Below are 12479 nucleotides of genomic sequence, written 5' to 3'. Positions count from 1 at the left end.
TACTTGTGTTTATCAAAAATTATTTTTAATTTGATTTACCAAACATAAATGTTACATTTTTTAAAAGCTAACTTTTATAAGCTACTTTTAAAAAATAAAAGTTTTATCAAACTAAGCCTAAGTAATGGTAATGACCAAGGTTTCGAAAATCGAACCGGTCAATGAAGCAATAAAATAACTGGTTCAATAATTCAATAGTTCAACCAAAGTTCAATTAGAATTTCACCGGTTTAATTAAATATAAAATAAAATTATTAAAAATTTTATTTTCAAAAATAAAAATTTATAATCAGCAACCATCACAAACACAAACTTGCCCAAATTAAATAAAGTCAACAACTAAATATGAATTATTAACAAAGATTTATATAATTTCTAATCACATCAACAAACCAACAACACATGAAACATCAAAACACAATTAACAATTACATCCAGAAGTTCATAAGACAAACTCAGAAGTTAAAATCCATTATAATTAGACAATAAAATTAGAAATCAACAAAAAATTAACAAAATACCATCAATAATCAACAAACTTATTTCAGAAAAATTAACTCAAAGTCAGAAGAGTAGTGAACTTGAACAACTGTCGGAGGATGAAGGTGAAAGCAAGGGGTTGCTACTATGAGTAAGCAACCGTGGGAGAGAGACAGAGAGCTTGAAGAGAGAGACGCGATGGTGAGGAGAAGAGCTTCGAGCGCGACAGCAAGAAAAGGGCCGATCTATAGAGATCACTTCTGGCGGCGATGGCACGATAACAGAGACACGAGTTCAAAGCGGCCGACACAGACGAGGATAGAGGCAGGCTTGATGACGAGGGCAGAAACAGCAATGCCAACAATAGCTCCGAGCAGATCTAGCGAGGGAGGAACCAAGCTGACAGCGAGGGAGGAATGTTGCCAGAGACGAGGATCGAGCAATCACGAGCAGACGGTGAGAATAGGGCTAGGAGAAGAGGAGCGTTGAGCGACGACAGCACCCTCCCACCGAGGAAAAGTGTTTGGTGATGAAGAGTGGATGGTGGCTGGGTGCTGCTGTGGAAAAAGAGTTAGGGTTGGGTTCACCTTTGAGTCAAAGAAGAAGGAAAGATGGTGGTTGTAGCTTTCAAGGAGGTTTGGGGCTAGGGGTTCTTCTCCAGTCTTCAAACTTCTTTCATTCTTTCGAGCTCTATTGAATTAAATTCTTTGCCTTTTGGGCACCCTCACAAGTTCAGGCTTTCATTGTAGCATTTTCTAGCTAATTTTTTATCTCCCCTTATAGTAGTTATCCCCTCCTGAGTGAAAAATTTTATACAAAAATGGAGAGTTGACACCACTGCAGCAAGTCGATTTAGGGTTATCCGACCTATCAAGGAATGGTAAGCTGATGCCATATCTACCACAATGTAGTCGATGCTTATAGTTCGTGGTTTTAAACCCTTGCCAAAGGTAGTATAAAGGGTAATGTACCCTAAAAGTCGGATGGGTGAGTCTCCCAACCCATAAAAAGTGTCTAGATACACCTTCAAATCTTTTTCCTCTAAACTAAGCTTATCAAAGGCCAGCTTAAATAGGATGTTTGCTGAACTTCCATGATCTACTAGTGTTCTATAAAGATTGACGTTGGCCAAAATCATCATTATTACCGCTGGATCATCATGACTAGGAATGACACCTTTTGCATCCTCCTTAGTGAAGGTTATCGTAGGCAGATCAAGCATCTCTTTATTTATCTTGACTTGATAGACCTCCTTTATATGTCTTTTGCAAGAGGACTTGATTATCTCCCCCTCTTGCGAACCCACCTACGATCACTTGAATGTGTCCCTGAGGTGTTCTTGTTGGTCACTCTTGTCTTTTTCTATCTCCTTTGTCATCTCTTTTTCTTTTGTTAGTGTCACCAACTTTTTGACAAGGTATTTATCTAATCAGCCCTCTTTGGCTAGTTTTTTTGTATCACATTTTTCAAATCGTAGCAATCGGTGGAGTAGAGTGGCCATATATTTTATGGTATTCGTAATACTCCGACCGATTTCCATCTTTCTTACTTCGAATTGGCTTTAGAGGTGGTGTCTTTTCAGTGTAGCATATTTTTCTTTGGACATTTGACCAAAGAGACTCTTAGTGGAGTGTAGAAGGAACACCTCTGAGGTCTTTTCGAACTGCCTTTTTCTCTCTTCTTTTGCTACATCTCCTTGTCTCGGGGCATATATTGATTCCGTGGTCTAGCTATAGGTTTTCTCAATTGAGTAGTTTTCTCTATATTAATATACTTCTCAGCTTATTTCAGGACTTCTTACAAAGAGGTCGGATACCTTTTTTATATTGACTTGAGAAGGGAATTCCCTAAGACCATTAACAAGTTCCACAATAACTACTTTAGTAAGTAAATTTTGAATTTTCAAACATGCTTTGTTAAATCTCTCCACGTAGGCCCTAAGAGATTTTTGGACCTTTTGTTTAACACCCAAAATTAAAGGCTTGGAGTATGCTTGGCCTTGTCTTTCTGAATTGAAAATCTTGTGAGGAAGCTTTTGGCCAAGTCGTCAAAATAAGTGACCGATTTAGGAGGTAAGTAATATCAAACCACTTCATTACTGCCTTGGTCAATTTAGTCAGGAATGCTTTGCACCTTGTTATGTCGGACGCATCTGGCAATTACATACAACTTTTGGAATTGCTCCAGTGATGTTGAGGATCTGTTGTTCCATCATAGAGATCTATGTCCGGGATCTTAAAGTTTCTAAGAACTTTAGCTCGCATGATTTTCCGAGAATGGGTCCTCACTTCCCAAAGGGGTAGTCTCCCGATTAGTCCGAGGCCTTCTGTCCTTAAGATCGGACTCCAACCGCTTCAACTTTTCTTCAAGTTTCCTACATCTTTGTACTTCTCTCTGTAGGGAGTGCTTAGATTTGTGTTGTCGTTCTAACTTGATCTCGAGCTTTTCTAGCTGACCTTAGCACTTGTGTACCAAGCCTATGAGTTATGTTGTGTCTCTATCTCTTGATCTTCTAGGAATATGGACTTGGAAACATGTCCTTCATCCTTTTGGATTACTTCTATCTCTATCCGCAATAGTACCCCTTCCTCTTTTTTAGTGTTGGGACATGACAATTTCTCGATCAACGCTAGGTTATTTCTCCTCATGGGTTTTTGAATCAGATGCTGTATGTCCATCTTTTAGGTAGTCCTCTACCATGATTGGGTGTTAATCTTCAAATCCCCAGCAACGGTGTTAATTTTCCAAGGATTATCTGAAACTGAAGAGGATTGAGCCTGAACGTGAGGTCCAAACTTCTTCTGATAAGAGTTCTAATGTCTTTTTCCTAGGAGGCAAAGTCGTCCGAGATCATTGATGGTGAACGAGAGGTGATACATGCAAATGACTCTGATGCTTAAATTAGCAAGAATTTTTGGTAGATTTTTGTGAATTAGGGTTGAGAAATACTTGTGTGTGATCAAGTGTTTATACAGTAGGAGTGATAGCCTTATTATCACTTTGTAACTTATCCACCTATAATGATGGGTGGTTACTTCCCTTTTTGTTTAGGGGGCTGTTATGATCCCATATTTAAAGTGGGCGTAATTGTAGATATGTATATTTGTGCAGTTGAGATTCTTTTGCCAATCAAGTTAGGTCGGCCCAAGTTCATAGGATATGGACTATGACTAAGTCAGGTAGCTATATGAAATGGATCTTTTTAGACTTTTTAGATTTTGTAGACTGGAGTCTCATTTTGGGTCTGACTCTAATATTGAATTAAGGTATGAACACTTATATATTATAAAATTTATCGATATTAAATTCTTATAAAAAAAATTATAAGATAAAAATAAAAAACTTAAAAACAGTTATGAAAATGATTGTATTTAAATAACTCATAAAAAAATAGAAAAAAATTAGTGAAATTTAAAAAATATTGAGGAATTTAAATTTATAAAGCAAAAATTGAGGGGAGAAACTCATCTAGGGACTAATTTAGTTCAACATTCAATTTTGAAAATTAAAATGAGCCATTTAGTCCAAAGTCAATAACCAATTTTGATTTACATGCAATCGTAATATAATAGATAACACATAGACGAATATTATTATAACATATAGCAATGTGTTTATATCAATATGTTACATGTCACTTGTTAACACATAATTATTCTATTACACATGGATGACCAAACGATGGTGTGATAAGTGACATTAACTATTGTTATATCTTATTAGCCCGGTTCAACTTGTGGTTAACAGAAAATCGCTTAAAGACTAACTTGGGTCATGTTAGTTGGCAAAGGATTCGATAGTCGTAGAACGTTTGGACTATTAAATGGTCCCATAACAAAACATGTTTTTTTTAATTTTTTAATAACTGTTAAGTAGTCCTTATTTAATTTTAATTATAAATTAATCATTTATATATTATTTAATTATAAAATTTATTTTTTATTTTATAAATTATTATTTTATTATTTATCTATATGTTTATTAATAATAAAAAATTAAAACAATAACAAATTATATCTTCTATTAATCGTAATAAATATTTTACAATCTTAATCGATCATAATTTTATCATTGATCCGTTACATACGTATTGAATTGGAAAAATTGTGTTTGTTAGAAATTCAATCGATTGGATGCACAAATCAATCGATTGAAATTCAGGTTTTCCAAACTTCAATCGATTGGAATTGATACACAATCGATTGAATTTTGCAAGGCATATGAGATTTTTCTTATTCAATCGATTGGTCATATTACCCAATCGATTTAAGTCTTCAAAGCAATATAGATTTTCACAATTCAATCGATTGATTGTATTACCCAATCGATTGAATTGTGCAATACGTTATATGTTAAGCTTTTCTAAATTTTTCTGCTCGTGATTATAAATTATTATTTTATTATTCATATATCTTATCTTTAAAATTCTATCTTCAATTTTTAAGTTTTTATTTTAATTTAGATACTCTAATCTTATCTTTTCTTTAATATTAAGATTATAAATTGGTGAATAATCTATCAACAATTACTCAATTCTACCATTAGAATCGTTTATCAATTTATCAATCTGATTGATTATCAATTTTTTTTATTGTTTTTGTTCATTGTTTATCCATCTACTTAATATCCAAATTTTTTTTATTATTTATTCATCTTTTTCATATCCAATATTTGTTCATCATTAATTAATAATCACGGTTGGCGATAGAGATCCAATCGATTTTTTCACTGTAGTGTTTAGAAAACAATGAATCGAGATTAGTCTCTAATTTTGTAATTATTTGTTTCGATTCTTTATTCATGCAATTGATTATGTAATGAAAAAATATTTTTTTTATCTTTTAGTAATGGATTTTTTTTGAAATAAAATAAAAAAATTATTATTTTCCAAAACTCAAATTTTCAACTTTAATTTTCCAAATACGAATTTTTTTATGCAGAGCAAGGCGCGAACTCCACTTCAAATCCTAAAAAAAATGGTTAACTCAAATTATTAATCTTCACAATAAACAATGGCAACCATTATAGGAGTATACAAGAGTACACATGAATAAGTCTTATTTTTATTGAAAAAATAATAATTTTTTTAATTTATAATGAAAAAAATTCTTGTTAAATACGGTTTATTCCCGTGTATCTACGTATTTCTCAAATTGCTTTGATGATTTCAATAGATTGAATAAAGAAACCCCACATGCCGTGGAAAATTCAATTGATTGTGTATCAATTCCAATCGATTGAAGTTTAGAAAACTTGAATTTCAATCTATTGGTTTGTGCATCCAATCGATTGAATTTCTAACAAACACGATTTTCCAAATCCAATATGTATGTAACGGATCGATGGTAAAATTACGATCAATTAAGATTGCAAAATATTTATTAAAATTAATAGAAGATCTAATTCGTTATTATTTTAGTTTTTTATTATTAATAAACATGATAGATGAATGATAAAATAATAATTTATAAAATAAAAAATAGATTTTATAATTAAATAATATATAAAAGATTAATTTGTAATTAAAATTAAATAAGGACTATTTAACAATTATTAAAAAATTTTAAAAATATGTTTTATTATGAAACCATTTAATAGTCTAAACGTTCTGGGACTATCGAATTCAGTACTATGTTAGTGGATGTTAAGAACTATTTTAACGTTTTACCTAACTTGAGAAGGCCAATTCATCATTTTTTTTAAATAACTATAATTTTTTTAAATATATATTAATTCAATATTAGAAATTTGCTAATAAGGATTTTAACAATATTTTTCAAAAGCTTAGTAACGTATTAGCAACTTTAGTTTTTTTTTTTTCATTAAAAGATTTTACTTCAGAAACGTGTATCTTTAACCATATTTATCAAAACTAAATTGGTAATCGAACCGACTAAATTATTAGTCACTAGATTATTAATTCAACCGATGAATTATATGTTGAATTGATTGATTCAATCATAATTAAATAATTATATAATATTTAATTTAGTTTTCTCATTTTTATAATAAATGTCTTTTTTAGTTTTTTTTTATGTATTAAATTAATATTTTTACATTTTAATAACTCATAAATTAATTTATATTTATTACACTCTTCAATTATTTATAAAAAATAAAATAAAAATCATAATCATAGAAATAGAAGATATATTGTAATTAATAAAAAGAGTTATTTCTTCTTTTTAAATGTGTAAATATAATTTAATTTTATTTATGTAATCTATAACAATATATAATGCCAATACATGAGTTTGGTGTCCAATTTTTTTTTTAATTTTGCCCTTCCTTCTATCCTACTATATGTCAGTTATTCCATATTAAAAAATTCTCACTACCTCATCTTCTCTCTTATCACATACATTCAAGTTCTCTCTTATCTCATTAATTCATAATCACAGAACTTTTATAATTATCTCTTTTCTCTCCTACTATCTATCATCTTATATTGCTGTTACTGCATAATAGAAAAAAATTTTCTTTTCTTATTCATCATCTCTTGCATCCTTCTCACTTTACTTAGATATAACATAAAACCTAATATAAGAATAATTGGTATCTAAATTTAAGTTCTAATATTGTTCCTAAAGAAAAGTTTATCACTACAAGAAAAAAGGCCTATGGCCACGCTTTTATGAGGGTGGCGATAGATTAGAGATTTGGCCACTTTTTTTTTTGCCACGCTTCAAAAGCGTGGCGAAAAAGATCAATGGCCACGCTTTTGTAAGGGTGGCAATTGATTAGAGAAACGGCCACGTTTTTTTTCTGCCACGCTTCAAAAGCGTGGCCATAAAGAGAAACGAGGACGTTTTAAAAGCGTGGCGACAGGGTTTCCTTACGGCCACGCTTACAAAACGTGGCCATATCCTGGTACTCTTTTGGCACGCTTTAAAAGCGTGGCCAAAAGTTTTTTTTCTGCCACGCTTCGAAAGCGTGGCCGTAGAGTGAAACAGCGACATTTTATAAGCGTGGCCAGAGGGTCCCAACCCATTGACTATAACCCGGCCCCAAACCCGGTCCCCAACCTATTGACACTAACCCTAATCTTCGAAAACCACTCTTTCACCTTCGAAACCACTCGCCTGGAAGAGTTCCTCCCAACCTTCGCCCTTCGCCCTTCGCCCTTCGCCCTTCGCCATCGTCACTCGAAACCACTTCTTCTTCATCTTCTTAATCTTCATCTTCGTCTTCATACTCTTCTTCTCTTTCTTGTTCTTCTACCGATCTTTCTGGATCTCTCTGTTCACCTTCGAGCTCCACCAAACATGGGCGACGGCAAGGTCAAGCTCGCCGACGATCTCTTCTCCTCCAAGCCCTCCGATTCCAAAGGTCTGATCTATTTTCCCTTCCAACGCTTCTTTTTTTTATTTTCTCGATTTTTTCTGTTGTTTTTACTTTTAGGGCTTTCCCTTTCCATTTTCATTTTCCCCTGATTCGTTCTCTCTGTCAATCGCATGCTCAACACGCATGTTCCTTCTTGGTCACAATATTAGCGTTGTTTGCGATGCTGTGGACGTACATGGTTTTTTTCTGGAATGAAAAAGCCACAAAGGTGCACTCTGTTTTGGTTATGACTTGAGCATTGTTTCAGTTTGGGCTAAAATCGGAAAAAAATAGTGAGCACTCTGTTTTTGTTGTTGCTTCCATAGTTCAACTAGTTGATTTGTTCTCTTTGTTTGGTTCTTATCTGTTTTGATTTTAATTACATATAATGTTGATTTGTTATCCACCTCATGACTTGTTAGTTTCTTGTTGTTGGCCTATTATTTCTAAGTATCTAAGTTCTGTTCATCCAAAAAACACCAACCCCATTCATAATAACTCTCTAACCTACCATCCATTCCTACAACAGAAATTTAAGAGCACAACCTGTTTGAGAAAAGGTTTCACAGAAAATGAAACACGAGCCTCTTCATTTGTAACATAACACCATCTCTACTGTTATAGAGACTCTATATTATTGTGGCTGAGAAAAAAAAAACACTTATACATATCAATATTTTTGGCAATGGAAGATTCAAGCAAGATACTAAGAAGATCTATTAATTGTTTTCTTCAAAACTATCACTATTTTACCTCAACAGTAAATGCGGTAAATCATTTTATTGTGAAGCAACTTCTCATTTTAGTTTTCGTGATTTTTCATGCCTAAACCTAACAGGGCTAAAGCTCAGGATTCTTGATTATATAGATGTTTAAACTCTGGAGTATCTTTCTCTAACAATAGCTATATCACCTAATATTTGACTTAAATGTGAAATGAAACCATGATAAGCATATGCATATAGGCATCGCTCGAGTTATTGTCATTCTAGTCGCTCAATTCAGCTTAGTCAAGCTATTGGTTCTATCCAAGCAATTGCCAAGGCATCAAAAGATCAAATTCTGGAGAACACAAACCTTTCTGCTGAGAAGGCAGAGATGATTTCAAGGTTTCTGAGGGACTCCAAGTTTTACTCTTCTCCCAAGTTTTACAACAATAAATAATAATGGAAAGTGAGTATCTCCTTCTAATTCCTTTATCTGGTTAGCTTCAATGAGTCAACACACAAGGTATTAACTGATTATCAAGCTGCTGCAGTGACTCTTTTAGTGCTATTATCAGCTGCACCTGGTGATGTGAGTATTACTTATCATGCTTGCTTGCTTGTTGCATTTTGTTCATCTATTGGCTAAGCTTGATTTTAGAATAATAATGTTCATCTCTTGGTTGCTATTCTTGATTCTTGAGACTCAAACTCTTTTTCCCTTTCCCTTCCTCTCATTCCCTTCTTCTTCTTCCTACCCTAGACCCTAAACATTTACCTTACAGAAAAGTATAGGTTTTTAAAGGTAGTGTAACATTGAAAAATGAATTTCCAGGATGCATGAGCAGCAGAAAAGCATTATTATCAACAGAGCATTAATAAAGAGGGTAAAACAAGATATAAAAGCTGTGAGTAAATGTAATTTAGAATAAATTGAGAGATAAAGCAGGCACAGGAAGTTTGGTTTTGGTGTGAACTTTGTTTCAGTTGTGCCATGTGTGTGTTCCGAGTTTTGGTTAACTTTTTCTTTCTTTGATAGGCGAGGGTTTTGGAATTGTTCAATGTATATTGTGTGTTTAGTCAAATTGAATTGCTGATATATGCAGAGAGTGTGCTATCCTGCAATACCAATGGAAGCCCTGTCATCAGTGGGATCTGCAATAGAAAACTGTTTAATTTAATTTTAAGCTGCGCAGGTTTAGCTTTTGAATGCATTATTTTAGCTATCAAATTTAATTTTGTTAAGAAAATTGCTTACCCTGTCTCTGTTTCTATTGCTGTTCTCATTTACTTCAGATTATAATTAAAATTGCTGCCGAGAATGGTGTTCGAAAAATTTTGATTGGACAGTAAGTATCTTAATCATTTGAATTTTTCAATGAATCTTTCTAAAACAAATATGAAGAACTTTGTAACACAAGATGGCAGTAAATGACATCATCATAAGGATAAAAAAATCTTTGATGGACTAGTGCATCATCTTATTGTTCACAATCCTCTAGTGTGTATTATTATTAGCATGACTCTCTTAATAGAAATTTAGGACAACTTATCTTTCTAATATGGGAAGGTATATTGTCAACACCAGCTATTCCTGCTGTGATAAGGAAGCAGAAGGCAAGCCAATCTAATTAACCCCTTTTTATCTTAGTCCTGGTGCGTTGGGTTATTTTTTGCTGTAAAATATGTAATGATTCCAATTTATTGATTGATTTATTATGTTTGCAGACTGATTTGAGGTTCCAGAACCTTGCTGTCCTTGCTTTCCACAAAGCTGCTGAAGCCTACTTGGTTGGTTTGTTTGAGGACACCAACTTGTGTGCCATCCATGCCAAAAGGTCACCGTAATGCCCAAAGACATTCAACTTGTTCGCCGCATCCGTGGTGAACATGCTTAGGCTGATTGATTTCATGCTTCTTGATCGCCTCGGAATACACCTTGTGTTACTAGTTTAGTATTGTTCAAGTTTCCTATGCCATTGTATAGTTCTTGACAACCTTTTAGGTTTCAATTGATGTCTTTAGAATGATTATTTTGGTTATGGTACAGTAGATCATAGAAAGATACTACAAATGGAATGATTTGATTACTGGTGTAAGACAGTTTATTTTGGATTTAGCTCTTAATAATTAATATTAACTTTGATACAATTCTGAATGTGTTGGGTATTTGATATGTGAACTTCAGTAGAATTTCTTTCTCAACATGACAGCAATGATAGAGCTTTGTGATTTAACGGCCGTATCTCTTGTTATTGCCACGCTTTAAAAGCGTGGCCGTATCTATCCCTATTGCCACGCTTTAAAAGCGTGGCCATATCTCCCTCTATTGCCACGCTTCCAAAGCGTGGCTGTATCTCCTTCTATTGCCACGCTTTAAAAACGTGGCCGTATCTTCCACCTATGGCCACGCTTTAAAAGTGTGGCCATATCTTCCACCTATGGCCACGCTTTTAAACGTGACAATCTATAAAAAGCGTGGCGATAAGTTTGAAAAAGCGTGGCGATAGCTGAAAAAGCGTGGCGAAAAGCTATCGCCACGCTTTTTTCAACTTTTCGCCACGCTTTAAAAGCGTGGCAATAGACATATTTTCTTGTAGTGTATTATTAAAAAATTCTTTCATTAGTTACGTTAAATAAAAAATTTTCTATCTATTTTTTTTATTCAAGCTTTATTTTTATGTTTTATTTTAGTTCTGTTAATAAAAAAGTATTAACATTAGTTTTAATGTTTAACTTTTAGGATAAATAAAAAGACCAGATCTTTTTTATAAATTTGATGATTAAAAAGCTATTTATTATAGAATAAGTTAAATCTATTTCTTAACTATAGGAATATATATAATTCACTTTTGAATATAATCAAAATAAATATATCTATAACAATATATAATGCCAATACACGAGTTTGGTGTCCAAAATTTTTTTCTAATTTTGCCCTTCCTTCTATCCCGCTATATGTCAGTTATTCCATATTAAAAAATTTTCACTACATCATCTTCTCTCTTATCACATATATTCAAGTTCTCTCTTATCTCATTGATTCACAATCACGGAACTTCTATAATTATCTCTTTTCTCTCCTACTATCTATCATCTCATATTACTGTTACTGCATAATAGAAAAATTTTTTTCTTTTCTTATTCATCTTCTCTTGCATCCTTCTCAATTTATTTAGATATAACATAAAATCTAATATAAGAATAATTGGTATCTAAATTTAAGTTCTAATATTATTCCTAAAGAAAAGTTTATTATTAAAAAATTATTTCATTAGTTACGTTAAATAAAAAAATTTTATCCATTTTTTTATTCAAGTTTTATTTTTATGTTTTATTTTAGTTATGTTAATAAAAAAGTATTAACATTAATTTTAATGTTTAACTTTTAAGATAAATAAAAAGACGAGATCTTTTTTATAAATTTGATGATTAAAAAGCTATTTATTATAGAATAAGTTAAACCTATGTCTTGACTATAGGAATATATATAATTCACTTTTGAATATAATCAAAATAAACATATATTATTTAATTTTTTAAATTTTACATTTATTATTAAAATCATGATATAATGGATATACTCCTATAAAAAAATAAAAATGACTTCATAACTATTTTTTTGTTGGAAGAAAACACCACTTAATGACTATGGAGTATAATTTAAACAACTATAGATAAGTAACATAAGTAATAAAAAAGCGGACATAAAATTTAATTTTTTTGTTATTTGGTACTAAAATAAATATAATAAAATAAATCACTGTTTTCATACATAATGTCATAAAATTTAACATTATCCTTTTCTAGAGTCATCTATTTTTTTAGTTTTTATCCTTATTTTTGTACTTTATTTTAAATTTATTAAATCAAAAAGTACTAATGTCATTTAACTTTAATTTTTAACTTTTATCATAAATGAATATGTGACTTTGAATGTATTAGATAATTAAAAAAAAACTCATAATAAAA

The 12479-nt window shown here is 31.9% G+C and overlaps 1 long non-coding RNA gene across 1 annotated transcript; it reads left to right on the top strand.

The window, feature by feature from the left end:
• Positions 1-7525: 7525 nt before the first annotated feature.
• Positions 7526-10658, top strand: LOC112786072 (uncharacterized). The gene is made up of 2 exons (XR_011879019.1): positions 7526-7809; positions 7974-10658. It is a non-coding gene; the product is annotated as an uncharacterized lncRNA (long non-coding RNA).
• Positions 10659-12479: the final 1821 nt, after the last annotated feature.

Source organism: Arachis hypogaea, chromosome 20 (genome assembly GCF_003086295.3).
Source record: "Arachis hypogaea cultivar Tifrunner chromosome 20, arahy.Tifrunner.gnm2.J5K5, whole genome shotgun sequence".
Classification (NCBI taxonomy): domain Eukaryota; kingdom Viridiplantae; phylum Streptophyta; class Magnoliopsida; order Fabales; family Fabaceae; genus Arachis; species Arachis hypogaea.
Note: the sequence above shows the minus strand (reverse complement) of the source record. Positions and strands in the feature narration are given on the sequence as shown.